Source organism: Pseudophryne corroboree, chromosome 1, assembly GCF_028390025.1.
Source record: "Pseudophryne corroboree isolate aPseCor3 chromosome 1, aPseCor3.hap2, whole genome shotgun sequence".
Lineage (NCBI taxonomy): Eukaryota > Metazoa > Chordata > Amphibia > Anura > Myobatrachidae > Pseudophryne > Pseudophryne corroboree.
In genome coordinates, this window is record NC_086444.1 from 93476051 (window position 1) to 93496143 (window position 20093).

Here is a 20093-nt window from a genome sequence, read left to right on the forward strand (position 1 = left end):
CTTCTCAGTACCCGACCAAATTAAAAACAAATCGTCTATATAACGAATAAAGAATACAATCTTATTTGCAATCTCTGGATTCATAAAGAATAACTCCCTTTCGACCTCGAACATAAAACAGTTTGCAAAGGCAGGGGAGACACAACTGCCCATAGCACACCCCTGTCTCTGTTCAAACCAACCATTGTCAAATAGAAAATAATTACGTTCAAGAGTAAGTTTTAGTAGGTTCAAAAAGAAGTCAAGATTCGGGCCTTTGTACATTGTGCTAGTGGACAGTAGACGTCTGGCCGCCTCCACACCTCTATCGTGTGGGATGTTGGTGTAGAGGCTGACCACGTCCAGTGTACACAGCACACAATCTCCAGACAATTTCGGCAATTCAGTTAATTTATTGATCAACGAGGTTGTATCCTTTAAATAAGTCAATTGACACTGTATGACCGGCTGAAAGTAATGGTCAAGGTATTGTGAGACCTTATAATAAACAGAATCTCTGGCTGATATCAGCCAGGATACAACCTCGTTGATCAATAAATTAACTGAATTGCCTAAATTGTCTGGAGATTGTGTGCTGTGTACACTGGACGTGGTCAGCCTCTACACCAACATCCCACACGATAGAGGTGTGGAGGCGGCCAGACGTCTACTGTCCACTAGCACAATGTACAAAGGCCCGAATCTTGACTTCTTTTTGAACCTACTAAAACTTACTCTTGAACGTAATTATTTTCTATTTGACAATGGTTGGTTTGAACAGAGACAGGGGTGTGCTATGGGCAGTTGTGTCTCCCCTGCCTTTGCAAACTGTTTTATGTTCGAGGTCGAAAGGGAGTTATTCTTTATGAATCCAGAGATTGCAAATAAGATTGTATTCTTTATTCGTTATATAGACGATTTGTTTTTAATTTGGTCGGGTACTGAGAAGGAATTTTCTGACACTTTACTGATCATTAATGAGTCTGATGAGAACATCAAGTTTACTGCCAACATCAGCAAGGATAGGGTAAACTATCTAGATGTGATCATTTCCATTAAGGAAGGCTATATTCATACTGAGCTATATAAAAAGCCCACAGATAAGAATACCCTATTACATGCGGCAAGCTTCCACCCACCTTCTACAAAGTACAGTCTCCCTTATTCCCAATTCCTCAGAGTTCATAGGATCTCGGATGATCCGGTACACACTGAATCTGAGATCAATGAAATGGCCCTGAGATTCAAGGTGAGGGGATATAATTGGGATGAATTGATGAAAACTAAGAACAAGGTATTAACCATGGATAGAAATAAGTTGTTGCGGGGAGTAGAGGAAAAAGATAGTGATGTTAAAACAATGCACAACAAAATCCCTTTTGTACAAAGGTGGTCAGTGGTAAGCCAGGAAATTAAGAAACATGCCAGGGACACCTGGCCAGTGATATCTACGGATAGGGATTTGAAAGTCCTTAAAGACAAAACGTTAATGTCTAGTTACACTAGGAATAGAAATCTTAAAGATTATCTGGTTCATAATGACATTTTTAAGTTCAGAGCAGGTCCTGTGCAGACATTTTTAACTAAAAAGCCGGGCTGCTACAGGTGCATAGGCTGCACTACATGTAGCTATATGGAAGTAGGTCCCGGCTTCTCACATCCACAGTCAGGTAAATTTATAAAAATAGACAAAGTATTGACATGTACGAGCACTTATGTCATCTATTATATACGTTGTCCCTGTGGATTATTTTACGTCGGTAAAACAACAAGACAGTTTCGTGAGAGAATGGCTATGCACAGGTCCTCGATTAGGGCGGCACTAGGGGGCGAGACTCAGTCGCAACCGGTGGCACGCCATTTTGCCAAATTTAAACATAATTTGTCATGTTTAAAATATAAGATCATAGATCAGCAACCTGAGAATATTCGGGGGGGCAACAGAAATAAATTGCTGTTACAGCGAGAGGCAAGATGGATTCATAGCCTTAACACAATGGCCCCAGGTGGCCTTAATGAACAACTGTCATTAAATTGTTTTTCTTAGGGTTTCTGTAAATGGATGATCGCCATTTGATTATGTTTTCTGATGTCTCTACATCGGGATTGTTTTGTTTATATGTTTAGTTATATATGCCTTATTTGATGTAAACCAGCAGGGGTTTTATAGAAGAAGTATGTCTAGTATTTATGAATTGACAAGATTATCATGAAACTGATTAATGCACTGCACACGCTGTCTAGTTCAATAATGAAAAAATTGTTTGTTTAGCTCCATGGCAACCAGTAGGCGCAGCGAGGGACGTGAGTACGTTGCAGCGGCACTGTGCAATGACATCATTACTCCCCGCCAGCGGACAGGCCCGAGGAGAGGAGGAACACGAGGATTTGGTGGGGTATAAAGGTATGTTAATGTATTTTGTATGTTGGTCTGACGAAAGTTAAATACAACTGAAACGTTACCGTTACTAGAGCGCAGTTTCTGAGTTTTATTTCCTTAAGACAAGTCCTCTTGGAGTGCCACCCGTTTTGATGGAGTATATATATATATATATATATATATATACACACACACACACACACACACACACACACACACACACACACAGTATGGGGTGTAAACAAAGCTCATATAACACTACCAATTAAGGTGGCGGCCAATAGAGTCCTCAAGTTAACTTATACTTCACAAGTCAAAAATGTCCAAAAAATAGTAGAACCTGGCGCCTTGCAATCAATCCTTAAAAGTTAAAAATATATGCGTACCAACAATCAAAGTGTTTCCAGCCCATAGCAGTGTCTTTCATCCCTCTTATAGCTCCTATGCTCGTGGGTACGTTGGATCATGAGTATGGAGAAAGGAATAAAAGTTGTTTCTTGTGATTTATAAATAAAGTGACTTGTGCTCTCATAAAAAAACTAAGAATTCAGAAAGGTGATGGCTCCTAAACAGTTAGAGCATACCGAAAGGAATCCAACATAAGACAACGCTACACAAAATGTGCCCATTATCCCAATAAGCCCGACAGGGCTAAGACAACACAATCAATAAAAATTATTAGATCTACCCTTTTGAAGTTGCAATAATTTGCTCGGTGGAGAGTACGGATGTCCTGTATATGCTTCTGCAGACTTTAAACCTTCACCTTAAACTTAAAAGAACTCCCAAGAAGGAAAAAATACTGATAGTGTAATAAAAGTTTAACACATATATTACGCACAAACATAAGAAAATAATGGACTCGTACAATTTAAAAATATAACACATGCTTATCGGAGTACTGTGTCGCATACAGTGCTATCAACGCGTTTCGTAGTTTGTGAAAGCAGTCTACATACACACTCCCACCCATTTCATAAAATGCTAATTATATTAACATGACTGAATTCTCAACAATGGCTCGCATTCATGCACTAATTAACGCGGGTTGTCTCCTATCAATACATTATAGGTAACTTGAGAGGAGAAAAGGATTTTGTACAGCACTTGTACTGTGTCTCTTTGATGAAGGTCCCTTTGAAGACAGAAACATTGGATTACATTTGTTTACTCCATTGTCACCCGCAGTGAAAGGGATAACAAATGTGCTGAATAGTGAAAGTTAAAAACATAAAACAAAAAGAAAGCAATCATGAAGTGAATGCACAAAAATCCCCACAAATACACCTAGACATGTTATTTCCCTGTGCAGTCTGAAATATGGCTGCCCCCACTGTGAATTCATAGGAAGAAGAGGAAGAAGCCTCCAGCAGGAGAAAACATACATTTATGTGCTTCTGTCATTATGAAGGGAATACAGCCATTTTGTACTAAACCACTGCAACACATTATGCCTCAGGTACGTCACTGGTTCCTAACGATCTGATGCACTAAATATTTATTTATTATTTCAGCCTACTGAATGGCTGCATTTATTACACATATATGTAATAAGTACCCTTTTATACCCATGCCAGCTACCTTAATTATGGGGTCTCTGGAAATCCTCAGGTCCTTCGATTACGCATTTTAGAAAATGTACTCTTCTATATGTGTGACCAATGTCGGACTGAGGCATGAACGGCCCAACGGGGGGATGAAGTGATAGGGGCCCATGTTTAGGGGTGTCGCCAGTCTCCAGAGAAGGTGTGGCCAGCTGCCACAGAGGCTTGGCTAGCCATTAGAGAGAGTGCTTGGGTTGGGCCCTTTGATAAATATATATCTATAGTAAACACTGCTACGATAATGTAGCAGATTAATAACAGCAATGCACTGCAGAAAATCCACCATAGTCCTGTGCAGCATAAGGTAACATTTGTAAAATCTATAAGTGCACAATCTGGAACCTGATCCCCAGAAGAAGAGCTGGACCCACAGGTAGTGGGGCACACCGGGGGTTTCCCCAGTACCCCTGTGGGCCGGGTCAACCCTTGGTGTGACAACACTAAACTGTATGTCACCAATAAAAGTGTTAATCATTTTTCATAATGGGGCTTCAAAAGTGTCTGACACAAATGACTGCAGTGAGGGCCAGTCCAGTACGCACTGCACAATCTACGTGCTCGCCATGTGAACAGAACAAGGTCTTAAGTTTTTATACTGCAGGTCATTTCTAATGATCTTATGAATTTACCTGTAAGTAGGGGTGGGCATAAGCCAAAAGGACTGTTATCGTGCCTGATCGCAGGGGCGATATTCAATTGTGTCACTTGATCGCGCCCATAGAGGTTGGGTTTAGCCACGTAAAACAGCTAAACCCGACCAAAGTGCTATACAAGAACACGAAAAATGCTGTTTGTCCGCCTAAACAGGTCACTTTTCACCCCCGGGAGGTGGAAGCTGAAATGCAGATGCGGCAGCCATCACGCCCGTCTGGAGCTACAAATGAATAGCTCCGGTTGGGCACTATCTACTGGCTGTCAGCGGAAAACATATGAATTCTGCTCTAAGGGTCTTAAGTATGGAGTCCATTCCCGGGCAGTTTTTTTTATCCATTTACGGAGGACTTCGTTGCTGTGCAGTGAGATGAGGGCAGTCCGGGTGGCGCACGTGGCTGACGTGAGGCTGTGCAGTGTGACCTCTGACACCATGTCACGATATGCAGTGTGCACAGCCGGAGGCAAGGGGAGCAGGTAGGAGGGAGACGGCTTGGCTAATCCCGAAATCCCTGGGATTGAATCCCGGATAATTTTATGCCTAAATTCCTGGATCCCACCACTCCCGATCCCAGGATCGGGCACCATAGTCTTAAATTTAAGGAATAGAACATATTCCATTAGAGGGTCTACACAGATGTCCCACACTGAAGAATTTAAACAAACAAGAACAAACCAACGCCACTATTCATTCAGTACTAAGGTTAATAGTATAACTCTAAATTACATTTGAATGGCAAACATCCATTACACAAATTATACTGCAGAAAGCAGTGAAAAAATTTGAATGTCATAACTTTATTTATAAAGAGTGCAAAAGTTACGTAACTTTAATATCAGAAGTAACTATTTAGAATCTTTATTATCACAACATGGGGCAGGTTAGGGAGTACCTCTGTATGCAGCAGCCAGCTCTATTTGCAAAGATTGATCTTTACATTGAAAGGAAAAAGTCAAAACGGAGGCTGCACACCCCACGGCCATTGATGAAGCTGGACATAATTAGATAAAAGCATGCTGTAATTGCTTTCCAGATTTTATCCTAATTAGTAGAAATGAAATAGAAAAATGTTCCTGTTAATGTTGCACACGACAAATGGTTTACAGCATTCAGGCTTTCTTTTAGCTGAAAAAGCTGCTTGCACCTGGAGGCTTTCTATTATAAAGCAGGTTTGCAGGGAGAAAAGCTCTATTCTATCACAGGGCTTAGGGATTGTCACGTTCTATGATCGGCGGCTGTACAGCTACAGAACATGGGCTCTCATTTCTAAACACAGCAAATTAATTAAACCATTTTCTGGTTCTCAGTCTATAATATCAGCTAAATGCTTAAATTGCTTCGTGTCAAATGTAAATTTGGTCATTCTGATAATGTATAGTGTGCAAATGTTTGGGAATTATGGGTAACACAAAGAAAAATAATAATATATATATATATATATATATATATATATGTGTATTATTCTGTGATGTCTGAAGTGCCACAGCTTGCTATTCAGTATAGTGATTGGTCCCAGGGGAAGATGCAGTGGTGCAAGTAGAAAAAAAAACTCAGTGGTACTGTGTGCCCACATGCCACATGGGTGTGGCCACATGCCACATGGGGCGTGGCCAATGAAAATAGGGGCATGGTACACATATTCGGGGGCCAGATACACATATGACCCAATAGCGCAGCGCCAGATACACATATGCCCCCACAATGCCAGATATGCCCCCACAGTGCTATATAGACATATGCCCTCACAGTGCCAGATATGCCCCACAGTGCCAGATACAAATATGCCCCTAATAGTGCCAGATACACATATGCCCCCAATAGTGGAGTGCCAGATACACATATGCCCCCAATAGTGGAGTGCCAGATACATATATGCCCCCAGTGCCATATACACATATGCCCCCACAGTGCCAGATACACATATGTTCCCATAGTGCCAGATATACCCCCAGCACAAGATACACATATGCCCCCATAGTGCCAGATACACATATGCCCCCACAATACCAGATATGTCCCCACAGTGCTATATACACATATGACCCCACAGTGCCAGATATGCCCCACAGTGCCAGATACAAATATGCCCCTAATAGTGCCAGATACACATATGCCCCCAATAGTGGAGTGCCAGATACATATATGCCTCCAGTGCCAGATATGCCCCCATAGTGCCAGATACACATATGCTCCCATAGTGCCAGCTATAGCCCCAGATACACATATGCCCCCATAGTGCAAGATATGCCTACACAGTGCCATACACACATATGACCCCAGTGCCAGATACGCCCCTACAGTGCCAGATACACATATGCCCCCCCCCCCCAGAGCCATGTACACACACTCCCCCCGCTGCTGTGCGTGAGAGGAGTGGGGCGCAGCGCGCACTTCTCATGTCCCTCAGTGCTCATCCGGTCTCCAGCAGCGTGTCTCTCAAATAAGGCACCAGTTTGTGAGCCAATCAGAGCTCGTGGACCGGCAGCCAATCAGGAGCCACAGCTGCCGATCCATGAGCTCTGACTGGCTCACGAACCGGTGCCTCATTTGCGAGACATGCCGCTGGAGACCGGATGAGCACTGAGGGACAGTAGAGGCGAGCGCTGCGGTCTCCTTCCCCCACACACAGCAGCAGCGGCAAGCATGGCGATCGGGCCGGCAGTACTGCGGATCGACTGGCAATTTCTTACCAGTACGCAGTACCGCCCCGTACTGCCATACATGCAGCACTGGGGAGATGTATCAAACCTTGGAGACCGATAAAGTGGCCATTGATAAAGTACCAATCAGCTCATGTCATTTTTTAAACCCAACCTGTAAAATGACAGATGCGGATTGGTTGGAACTTATCTCTTTCCACTTTCTTTCTCCAAGGTTAGATGCTTCTCTTCCCCATTCTGTTATACACTGGTACGCTCAACACAATCTATCTGGAGCTCTGAATGCAGCACCACTGATATAATAGAACATCGTCCTATGTAGTACTGTGAGGAGTGCTCAGCTAGAGACAGAAGTTAAAGGCAAAGGGATATATTTACAGAGTAGGGAATTAATAGGAAATAACATTACATGTAATGGAGTGTTTAACATTTAATATTACCGCACTTTTAAACCTCTCTGCTAGAACTGCAGACGAGCAGCGACTTTGAAAAACTGCCACTAAGCAAGTATATCCAAAAGTGTTATATTATTGTCTGACTTCCACCAACCCACCACAATTGTGTAATACAGAGGTTCTCAAACATGGGGGGTCATTCCGAGTTGTTCGCTCGTTGCCGATTTTTGCAACGGAGCGATTAAGGCAAAAATGCGCATGGTACGCAGCGCGCATGCGCTAAGTATTTTAGCACAAAACAAAGTAGATTTACTCACGTCCGAACGAAGAATTCCATCGTTGAAGTGATCGGAGTGTGATTGACAGGAAGTGGGTGTTTCTGGGCGGAAACTGACCGTTTTCTGGGAGTGTGCGGAAAAACGCAGGCGTACCAGGATAAAACGCGGGAGTGTCTGGAGAAACGGGGGAGTGGCTGGCCAAACGCAGGGTGTGTTTGTGACGTCAAACCAGGAACGAAACGGGCTGAGCTGATCGCAGTGTAGGAGTAAGTCTCGAGCTACTCAGAAACTGCTAAGAAATTTCTATTCGCAATTCTGCTAATCTTTCGTTCGCTATTCTGCTAAGCGAAGATACACTCCCAGAGGGCGGCGGCCTAGCGTGTGCAATGCTGCTAAAAGCAGCTAGCGAGCGAACAACTCGGAATGACCCCCAAGGTCCTAAAGGCACCCCAATGGTCCAGGTTTCAGCTATATCCATGGCTCAGCATAGATGGTTAAATCGAATTGACTGAGGTGCTAAGTAAGGGGGCAATTCAGAGTTGATCCATATCTACGATCATTTACTCTGACATGCGGACGGACACCCAGCACGGGGCTAGTCCGCCCAGCATGTCAGGCCCTACCCCCCTGCATACAAAAGCATCACACAGCGGCGATGCTTTTGTACTTTTCAGGTAGCTACCTGCCTGCGCAGCTCCTACGCGCTGGCAGGGAGCTACTTGGCGCATCCCTTGTCGCAGCGGCTGTGTGTGACGCCACGCAGCCACTGCAGCCCACCCCTGCACGGTCCAGGCATGCCTGTGTTGCCCGGACCATGCCCCCAAAACGGCAGCCAAACGCCGCCGGCCCGCCCAGCGAACACCTCTGCCTGTCAATCAGGCAGAGGCGATCGCTGGGCTGAGATGCCGACAGCATCTCTGGCATGCACATGCGCACTGCGGCGCATGCGCAGTTCAGACATGATCGCCCGCTGTGCGCACAGCAGCGATCAGGTCTGAATTAGCCTCTAAGTCACCTGTGGTCAAGCATGGATAAACTTAAAACCTGGACCATTGGGGTGCCTTGAGGACCACTTTTGAGAACCTCTGGTGTAATATTCATTGTGAAGAACCACAGATATTAAGAAGAGAACATTAAATCTTAGGACCTTGTTAGCTATGTTTCATTAAAGTTTGCGTTATGAAGCTACCTCACACTCATTAACTGACTGACTGATTTAGGTTGCTGGATTTGTTAACTATCAGAATAATCAGCCACAGGAAAACTTGTGTCAGCACCTATGAGATTACCGTTAACATATAAATGCTATGTCAGGCCTAGGAAGGCCTTTGGTTGATGTCAGGTCTTTACATCAAAGGTAATTGAATTCAAAGGAAGAGGCCAATTACCTGAGAGGACATTCTCTCTGCCACACGCAAAGGAAAGCAGACCAATGGGGTGTCATCAGGTCACATGTGTATTGAGACGCCCACATTGGTAGCTACGCTAGATTAAAGGCACATCATACTGGATATGGTTTATGAATCCCGAAAAACGTTCAATTTTCCATAAAGACATACCTGGTCTATTCACAGGTGGGGTAGTGAGTTGCATATCTCTAGGAAGCATTGTTTCCAAGATATGACATATCTATGCTAATCCCACCTCACAATGTATCATATTTAGTGTTGTTTTACAGCTAAAATAGCAGAGAGTAATATGGGTACCCCATATTCTAGATCATCAATGCACAGGGGAAGTTATGCCCATTTATGTGAATTTCAGTTAAGTTATGTGAGCAAGTCAGGGAGTGTCCCCATCATCAATTATCTATACCATCCAATCAGCAGGAACATATGTGACCTCACCTCAGGTGTGATACTCTCTGATAAAGGTATGACCACCTATTGTTCTGGGTTCAGACTTTGGAGACTATGCTTGGCATTGTGGTTTGCAACCTGCAGTCTCAGAAATTCCCAAGCAAGAAAAAATAAGATTTTAAACCTACCGGTAAATCTATTTCTCCTAGTCCGTAGAGGATGATGGGGACTCCGTAATGTAGTTTCTTGCCTGCGACCTGCAGGGTCCTTAAGGGCCGCTGTGTCAGGAGACGGTAGCGCCACTTTCTTGGACAAGCGCGTCAGGGCCTTGTCCACAGTGGGGGGTGATTCCCAAATCTCCCTGTCCTGCTTAGGGAAAGGGTATGCCATAAAAATTCTTTTGGGGATCTGCGGTCTCTTATCCGGAGTCTCCCAAGCTTTTCCAAAGAACTCATTTAATTCATGAGATGTGGGAAAATTAATAATCTGTTTCTTTTCCTTAAACATGTGCACCCGTGTGTCGGGGACCGAGGGTTCATCCACAATATGCAACACATCCCTTATTGCCAAAATCATGCACTGAATGGTTTTAGTCACCCTAGGGTGCAATTTTACTTTGTCATAGTCGACACTGGAATCAGAATCCGTGTCTGTAGTAGTGTCTTGTGTTAAGGGACGCTTTTGAGACCCCGACGGGCCCTGTGAGTCGGTCCAATCTGAGGATTGATCGCCTGATGTCCCCCCTAAACCAGCCTTATCAAGCCTTTTATGTAAAGATGTCACACTTGCATGCAACGTATGCCACATGTCCATCCAATCTGGAGTCGGCACAACCGACGGGGACACACCACTCATTTGCTCCACCTCCTCCTTGAAGAAGCCTTCCGCCTCAGACATGTCGACACACACGTACCGACACCCCACACACACAGGGAGTTACCTATAAAGGGACAAAACCCCAACCAGGCCCTTAGGAGAGACAAAGAGATAGAGTATGCCAGCACACACCCAGCGCTTAAAAACACTGGAATATATGACCAGATAGCGCTGTTATATGTATATAATTGTAATCTCCACTCACTGCGTCACCAAAGTGCCCCCCTCCCCTTTTTTCCAGCCTGTGAAGCTCAGCAGGGGAGAGAACAGGGAGCCAGCGTTTCCTCATGCAGTCTCTGTGGAGAAAATGGCGCTGGTTAGTGCTGAGGATCAAGCCCCGCCCACCCGACGGTGGGCTTCGGTCCCATCAACTTTCTATAGAAAAATGGCGGGGGTTACCGGATTTACTGTGCCACAGTCTAATCCAACTGTATTTGTGCCAAAATGTGAGGTTTATTGCAGCCCAGGGCGCCCCCCCCTGCGCCCTGCACCCTTCAGTGCCTGCTTGTGTGTGTGTGAGTACTGGGAGCAATGGCGTGCAGCTTACCGCTGCGCACTTACCTCATGAAGATCTGATGTCTTCTGCCGCCTGAAGTCTTCTTTGCCTTCTCATACTCATCCGGCTTCTATCTTCGGCATCTGTGAGGAGGACGGCGGCGCGGCTCCGGGACGAACCCCAGGTGAAACCTGTGTTCCGACTCCCTCTGGAGCTAATGGTGTCCAGTAGCCTTAGAAGCAGTGCCCAACTTAACAAGCCAGCTCTGCTTCTCTCTCCTCGGTCCCACGATGCAGGGAGCCTGTTGTCAACAGGACTCCCTGAAAATAAAAAACCTAACAAAATTCTTTTTCCACAGAAAACTCTGGAGAGCTCTCTGCAGTGCACCCATTCTCCTCTGGGCACAAGATCTAACTGAGGTCTGGAGGAGGGGCATAGAGGGAGGAGCCAGTGCACACCCATAGTCAAAGTTCTTTTTAGGTGCCTTATCTCCTGCGGAGACCGTCTATACCCCATGGTCCTTACGGAGTCTCCAGCATCCTCTAGGACGTAAGAGAAAAAGGCATTTGTTTCCCCCAGCACCCTGAATGATAACCGTAACCAGATATAAATTCCACATAATAATAGAATTCAGAGATCTTCGTTACACATATTTGCGCAAATGTGTGAATAGGCCCCAAAGCCGCATCAAGGCGTGTCTGTATATTTGGGGTCTTTAGCGCTATATCTAGGTGCAGGGTGTGGCACCCCAAAACACCAGCATAAGCCAGAAAGCCCAGCGTAGCATGCCAGTGAAAAAACTATAGTGTTAATAAATTAGTATTTAGGAAGCCGAAGCTATAGAGAAAGTGATACAAAAATGAAATGCAATTAAAACAGAGAAATAGTGTTAAAAAATTAATAAGTGAAAAGTGTTAGTAGAATGTAAAGGTATGCCACACTAAAGCCATCCAGCTCAGCCAGTCCAGAGGCACCACACCTCACACCTCCATTACCCCAATCTGGGTCTAAGATTAACCAGCAAGGAGCCACATGATAATGGCTCCTTACTACAATATGTCTAAGCTAAGAGCTACCTACCGTGGAGCAACCCCATAATGCTCCATGTGGCATGTCAGGGCCTGCACCTCCTCCTAATGCAGGAACCTCTCTGCCTCTCACAACAAACATATATATTGGTAGATGCTCAACTAGCTTAGTGATATCACGAGATCGTCCATATTTGCCTGCACTGCTATGGAGCTGTTTGACGGGGGGAGTGAAGAAACTTCACTCAGCCCGTCACAGCCCCCCGCCACCAGGTCACCCCTATCCGCTGTCGGGCAACTCGGCGGCAGATCTATCAGTGTGTAGGACCCATTAGTCAACACTTATGCATAAACTTGTGAAATGTTCTGTTTGCTTTAGGATAAAAAAAAATTAAATTGGGCACAAACAGGGTAATTACATGTTAATTTCTTCTCTCAGAGAGACACAAACAACATTGGGGCTTGTGATTGGTCCTGCTGCTCATTAGCTATTTGGAATTCAGCCGGTTGGTGAGAGAAACTGATTAACCCATTGCAAAACAGATAGGCTCTGGCTCGGGAACGTCTTAGGAAAATAGTTTTGCAGTTGATATTGCAGCATTAAGGTCAATACACCAAAGTCTCTTTTTTTTTTGTTATCTCTTTTGGCAAAATTCATTTTTACAGCTAATGATGATGCAATAACATATCTACATTATGTTTTGTTTCTTAACTTGCATTGCTACCATCATGGGAATGCTGTGTCTGTTCCTGGTACTTCTGGTTTCTGGGGTGAAAAATATTTGCCTCTCCAGGGAACCTCAGTATAATAAGAATTATATGACCCTGTACCATTAGGCTAACATAGTAAACATACAAATAAGTTTTAGTTGTAAAGAAATAATAACACCCCATATCCTTTTTTGCGAATTAAAAATACTATTATTACATTTTTGCAAATAAGATGATGAATATCTTGCAATCCAAATGTAAAAATGTTACATCTGTAATTCAATGAGAAGCTTTTCTTGTATAATTAAAGGGTAAAAATTTTCCACATTTCTAATCAGTACAATTTTGTTTTAATCCGTGTGGAAAAAAAAATCCTGTTTTATTCTTACCAGATATAAAATAAATAAATAATATATATATATATATATATATATATATATATATATAAAATAAAATAAAAATCTTAAAGTGACTATACTGTACAATTCAGGCCGACAAACACAATTACCAGTACTATGCAACTCCATTCGTATCTACAGTCTGTTGGTTTTAATAGAGGTTGTGCATGTAGGGCATAATCCCATTAAAATGAATAGGCCATTGACATAAAAGAGCAAAAATACAGCAAATTGATGGTTAAACCACTTGGGTTACCCCAAGGACAAGCTCTGAACAGCTAGTGGTACATGGAGATCAACTGATAAGCTCTGAACCCCTACTGGTACCTGGAGATCAATGGACAAGCTCTGGACACACTAAAATGGAAGAAGCAGCACCCAAAGACCAAAAAACACAAATATATGGAGCATGAGTAAAATATGTATGGATACCTAATAATGTATATTTTATTTGACAGTGTTTAAACAACAATGGGTAATAAACCCTATGGGCCCTTACCCACTGGTGTTTAATTTACAGCATGCGACCCGTGTTTGATATGCATGGATAATGAGCATTTACACTTGTGGTCAGGAGGTCAATGGAGGACACTAATAGAAAGGCAAACAAAAGAAGGCTTAAGGGGGGTACTCACGGGAGAGATGTGTGCTGAGCGATCTTAACACAGACCGCTCAGCACACATCTCTCACCCCGCTCAGCACAGCGCGATGTGCTGAGCGAGGGGGAAAGCCGACGGGGGGGCCGCTCACTTCACACAACGGTGAAGTGAGCGACCCGCTAGATTGAGCCTGCATGCAGGCTCAATCTAGCACCGGCGATAGCGATACGTGGGGCCGCGCATCGCTATCGCTGGAGGGCATACACACGGCAGATCCGTGCTTAAAATCTAAGCAATCTAGCAAGATTGCTTAGATTTTAAGCACGGATCTCTCCGTGTGTACCCCCCTTACGAATAACCCATTTCATTCAATGAAACCTTCAGCCAAATACTGCTTTGTTTAGACTCAGTTGTCTTTAATTATGACATTACAGGGAGATCAGCAATAGGGAGGACAATCCCGGCCTTTTTTTCAATCCCGGCGTATTGTGATTGAAAAAAGCTCATACCCAGGATTGGGTTGAAGACCTGCCCACTCCACACAAATACCATCGTGAGTGCGGTTCGGGCAGTTGGCGTCAGATTCAACATCGTGGGTGGGTGCGAGGGCTTCAGAAAGTGAGGTGCAGTCCGGGCGACACGGGCGGCTGGTGCCAGTGTGACCTCTGACACCATGTCACGCTGTGCAGTACACACTGCTGGGGGTGGGGGTTCTGAGCCTCCTGAGGACGCACAATGCTGCCCGGCATTAAAAAAAACAATAGGGCAGGTAGATCCCGTAATTCCCGAGATTGGAGCTTCCAATCCCGGGATTGAATCCTGCCCATTTTTTGGCCTAAATCCTGGGATCTCGCTGATCCCAGGATTGGCCTCCATAATCAGCACATTACTAGCGGCACTTTTGGGTGTATGGAGCTTTGTTTTACTTAGGCTACATACGTTTGGCAATGACGATTTCTGCTGAAGTAGTGGGTGGTGCAAAATACATCCCACTGGAAGTATACCCACACCTCCGCCAGCTCAGACTTGATGCAAAAGTCCAATCCTTTTGCAGGGTGCAATGGCTCACTGTTCTGCATTGACTCTATGCTTTGTTTCTATGTCTACCTCTAGTAAGGTGCTGCGTAAATCTTGTGACAAGCAACAAATACATGATAATAATAATAATGATGATAATGAAGGGTGCTCCTCTTAACAGTAAGAAGCAGCACACGAAACGCACATGAAATGTGCTGTACACGTTTCCCTTTTATGTTCTGATATATCCAACTGAAGACTACATGCATGACTGACACAGTGACTCTTCCTAACTCTCCAAATCGCCTTTACAGTGTCTATTATTATTATTACAAACTCTTAGAAACTCTCCCAAGTTTTATGAGGCAATAAATCTATGTATAAGAGCGCTGACAGTGTCAGACAGCTGTGTGAATCCCCTGGCAATGTTCAGAATCTAAGCAGAAGATCACCTTGAGACCTAGAGCCACGCTAATGCTTGCCAGGCATATGGTTGATCTTTATAGCTGCTGATGTGTTAGCGGTCATTTTTCCACTGGATGTGATATTTATTGGAACTGGAAATAACGCTGGTTTAGATTTGTTTTATGGCCTGACTTCTCTAGCAGAGAGAAACAGGACTATAGGAAAAGTAGATGAACTACCCCTTATCCCCGACCATCCCCCAAACACACAGACCCTTTCTACTTCCTATTATTGGATTGGAGATACTAAAGAACCACAATCCTACGTTAAAAATGACAGGACAACTTCACCCAAAAAGGTTCATATATGATGTATATATGAAACACCTTTAATTTTATGGTCTCTTTCAATGGCAGCTTTAGTAGTAATGGAGTAAGCACTGTATGCATCACATCAACTGATCATGCCGTCCATAAACCACAAGTATTAAAACGGCATATGTATCTTTTTTCCTCAAAATAATTAAATTTCACTATTTTTATTTATTTAGGAAGACAGTAGGGCTGATAGTGTGGGTTGGGTATGTGTGACCGGCGGTGAGACGGCCGCCGGGGATGGTGGTGGTGGGGGCTAGCGAAACGAAGCCCACTCGTCACGCAGCAGATGCTATTCCCACTCTATGGGTGTCTTGGATCCCACGGCCGGCGGGATTTTGAGCGGGCAGGATGTAGTGGTCAGTATTGTGACTGGCGGTCTCGCTGGTCACATAACTACATCCCGATAGTGTATGAGTGTACACGCCCATGTGACACTGGGCACACCCACACAGCACTGCTCATGCCCACATGACACTGGCCACACCCACACAGCACTGGTCACAGCTCCTCCCCTTCTCAGTACAGGCCCTTTACTATTTTCAGTCTCAGGTCCATGTGGCCGTGAATCTGGCCCTGCTCTACATACTTATCTTTCATTTTTCCAGGCATTTATGGATGCATAGTCAGCCAACAGGATGCTAGTCTACATTATACCTGCAATCTCGTTTGCAAAGATTAAACTCCAAATTCTTTATTGTGAAATAATGCTGTTTTATATTAATGTGGGGACACCTCATATAAAAACAATAAATCATTATAGAAACAAATAAGTAATCATTTATTAAGACTAAAACAAAAACCTTTTTAGTTCTGCTTCTTCAGCAAAGTACAGAATTGAAGGAATAGGTTTTCATACAGTGGGAACTGAACACATCTGCCAGGGAGACTGAAAACAATGACAGCGGCCGACAATAGCATTTCTCTGTCAATCACAGCTTCCCACCATACTCGGCAAGAGACTGGAGCTGAGGGAAAACCGAATCTCTCACTCCTTCAACACTAGATACTAGTTATTATTACAGAAATCAAGTGGAAACACAACAAAGAAAGACCTAAAAGCAGCCACAGGAAAATATACTGCAACATAGCAATGACCTCATGAATACCACTTGCATACAGTGGGGGGGGGGATTCAATTATTTGAAAAAAAAAAGAATTTACTCACCGGTAATTCTATTTCTCGTAGTCCGTAGTGGATGCTGGGGACTCCGTAAGGACCATGGGGAATAGACGGGCTCCGCAGGAGACTGGGCACTCTAAGAAAGATTCAGTACTATCTGGTGTGCACTGGCTCCTCCCTCTATGCCCCTCCTCCAGACCTCAGTTAAGGAAACTGTGCCCGGAAGAGCTGACATTACAAGGAAAGGATTTTGGAATCCAGGGTAAGACTCATACCAGCCACACCAATCACACCGTATAACTCGTGATAAACTTACCCAGTTAACAGTATGAACAACAACAGAGCATCAGATAACCCTGATGCAACCATAACATAACCCTTATTTAAGCAATAACTATATACAAGTATTGCAGAAGAAGTCCGCACTTGGGACGGGCGCCCAGCATCCACTACGGACTACGAGAAATAGAATTACCGGTGAGTAAATTCTTATTTTCTCTAACGTCCTAGTGGATGCTGGGAACTCCGTAAGGACCATGGGGATTATACCAAAGCTCCCAAACGGGCGGGAGAGTGCGGATGACTCTGCAGCACCGAATGGGCAAACACCAGGTCCTCCTCAGCCAGGGTATCAAACTTGTAGAATTTTGCAAATGTGTTTGAACCCGACCAAGTAGCAGCTCGGCAAAACTGTAATGCCGAGACCCCTCGAGCAGCCGCCCAAGAAGAGCCCACCTTCTTTGTGGAATGGGCTTTCACTGATTTTGGATGCGGCAATCCAGCCACAGAATGAGCCTGCTGAATCGTGTTACAGATCCAGCGAGCAATGGTTTGCTTTGAAGCAGGAGCACCCAGCTTGTTGGATGCATACAGGATAAACAGCGAGTCAGTTTTCCTGACTCCAGCCGTCCTGGCAACATAGATCTTCAAAGCCCTGACTACATCAAGCAACTTGGAATCCTCCAAGTCACGAGTAGCCGCAGGCACCACAATGGGTTGGTTCAAATGAAAAGATGACACCACCTTTGGCAGAAACTGCGGACGAGTCCGCAATTCTGCCCTATCCATATGGAAAACCAGATAGGGGCTTTTACACGACAAAGCCGCCAATTCTGACACATGCCTAGCTGAAGCCAAGGCCAACAGCATGACCACTTTCCACGTGAGATACTTTAGCTCCACTGTCTTAAGTGGCTCAAACCAGTGGGATTTCAGGAAACCCAAGACCACGTTAAGATCCCAAGGTGCCACTGGTGGCACAAAAGGAGGCTGAATATGCAGCACTCCCTTAACAAACGTCTGAACCTCAGGCAGTGAAGCCCGTTCTTTTTGAAAGAAAATGGATAGGGCCGAAATCTGGACCTTTATGGACCCTAATTTTAGGCCCATAGTCACACCTGACTGTAGGAAGTGCAGGAATCGACCCAGCTGGAATTCCTCTGTAGGGGCCTTCCTGGCCTCACACCAAGCAACATATTTTCGCCATATACGGTGATAATGTTTTGCTGTCACGTCCTTCCTAGCCTTTATCAGTGTAGGAATAACTGCATCCGGAATGCCCTTTTCTGCTAGGATCCGGCGTTCAACCGCCATGCCGTCAAACGCAGCCGCGGTAAGTCTTGGAACAGACTGGGCCCCTGTTGCAACAGGTCCTGTCTGAGAGGCAGAGGCCATGGGTCCTCTGTGAGCATTTCTTGCAGTTCCGGGTACCAAGTCCTTCTTGGCCAATCCGGAACAATGAGTATTGTTCTCACTCCTCTTTTTCTTACGATTCTCAGTACCCTGGGTATGAGAGGAAGAGGAGGAAACACATAGACCGACTGGAATACCCACGGTGTCACCAGTGCGTCCACAGATATCGCCTGAGGGTCTCTTGACCTGGCGCAATACCTCTTTAAGTTAATGTTGAGGCGGGACGCCATCATGTCCACCTGTGGCAGTTCCCATCGATTTACAATCTGCGTGAAGACTTCTTGATGAAGTCCCCACTCTCCCGGGTGGAGGTCGTGTCTGCTGAGGAAGTCTGCTTCCCAGTTGTCCACTCCCGGAATGAACACTGCTGACAGTGCTTGCACGTGATTCTCCGCCCAACGAAGAATCCTGGTGGCTTCCGCCATTGCCACCCTGCTTCTTGTGCCGCCCTGGCGGTTTACATGAGCGACTGCCGTGATGTTGTCGGACTGAATCAGCACTGGTTGGTCTCGAAGCAGAGGTTCCGCTTGACTCAGGGCGTTGTATATGGCCCGTAGCTCCAGGATATTTATGTGCAGACAAGTCTCCTGACTTGACCACAGCCCTTGGAAGTTTCTTCCTTGAGTGACTGCCCCCCCACCCTCGGAGGCTTGCATCCGTGGTCACCAGGACCCAGTCCTGTATGCCGAATCTGCGGCCCTCGAGGAGGTGAGCACCTTGTAGCCACCACAGAAGAGACACCCTGGCCCTGGGGGACAGGGTGATCATCCGATGCATCTGAAGATGCGATCCGGACCACTTGTCCAGCAGATCCCACTGAAAGATCCTCGCATGGAACCTGCCGAAGGGAATGGCTTCGTATGACGCCACCATCTTTCCCAGGACTCGTGTGCAGTGATGCACCGACACCTGTTTTGGCTTTAGGAGGTCTCTGACCAGAGTCACGAGCTCCTGAGCCTTCTCCTCCGGGAGAAACACCTTCTTCTGGTCTGTGTCCAGAATCATGCCCAGGAAGGGCAGACGCGTCGCAGGAATCAGCTGCGACTTTGGAATGTTCAGAATCCAGCCGTGCTGACACAACACTTCCTGAGAGTGTGCTACGCTGATCAGCAACTGCTCCCTGGACCTCGCCTTTATGAGGAGATCGTCCAAGTATGGGATAATTGTAACCCCTTGCTTCCGAAGGAGCACCATCATTTCCGCCATCACCTTGGTAAAAACTCTCAGTGCCGTGGACAGGCCAAACGGCAACGTCTGGAATTGGTAATGACAGTCCCGTACCACAAACCTGAGGTACTCCTGATGAGGCGGATAAATGGGGACATGCAAGTAAGCATCCTTGATGTCCAGAGACACCATAAAATCCCCCTCTTCCAGGCTTGCAATGACCGCTCTGAGCGATTCCATTTTGAACTTGAATTTCTTCAGATAAATGTTCAGGGATTTTAAATTTAAAATGGGTCTGACCGAACCGTCCGGTTTCGGTACCACAAACATAGTGGAATAGTAGCCCCTTCCCCGTTGAAGGGGGGGAACCTCTACCACCACCTGCTGGAGAAAAAGTTTCTGAATTGCCGCCAACACTATCTCCCTTTCCATGGGGGAAGTTGGTAAGGCCGATTTTAG

At 45.2% G+C, this 20093-nt stretch overlaps 1 protein-coding gene and 1 long non-coding RNA gene across 3 annotated transcripts in view; one reads left to right on the forward strand and one right to left on the reverse strand.

Annotated features, from left to right (window-relative positions):
* OXCT1 (3-oxoacid CoA-transferase 1) overlaps positions 1–20093 on the reverse strand; it is a 335539-nt gene that overhangs the window by 79366 nt on the left and 236080 nt on the right. The window lies entirely within an intron of this gene.
* On the forward strand, positions 1113–12765 carry LOC134949776 (uncharacterized). The gene is made up of 3 exons (XR_010183197.1): positions 1113–1228; positions 2252–2383; positions 12587–12765. It is a non-coding gene; the product is annotated as an uncharacterized LOC134949776 (long non-coding RNA).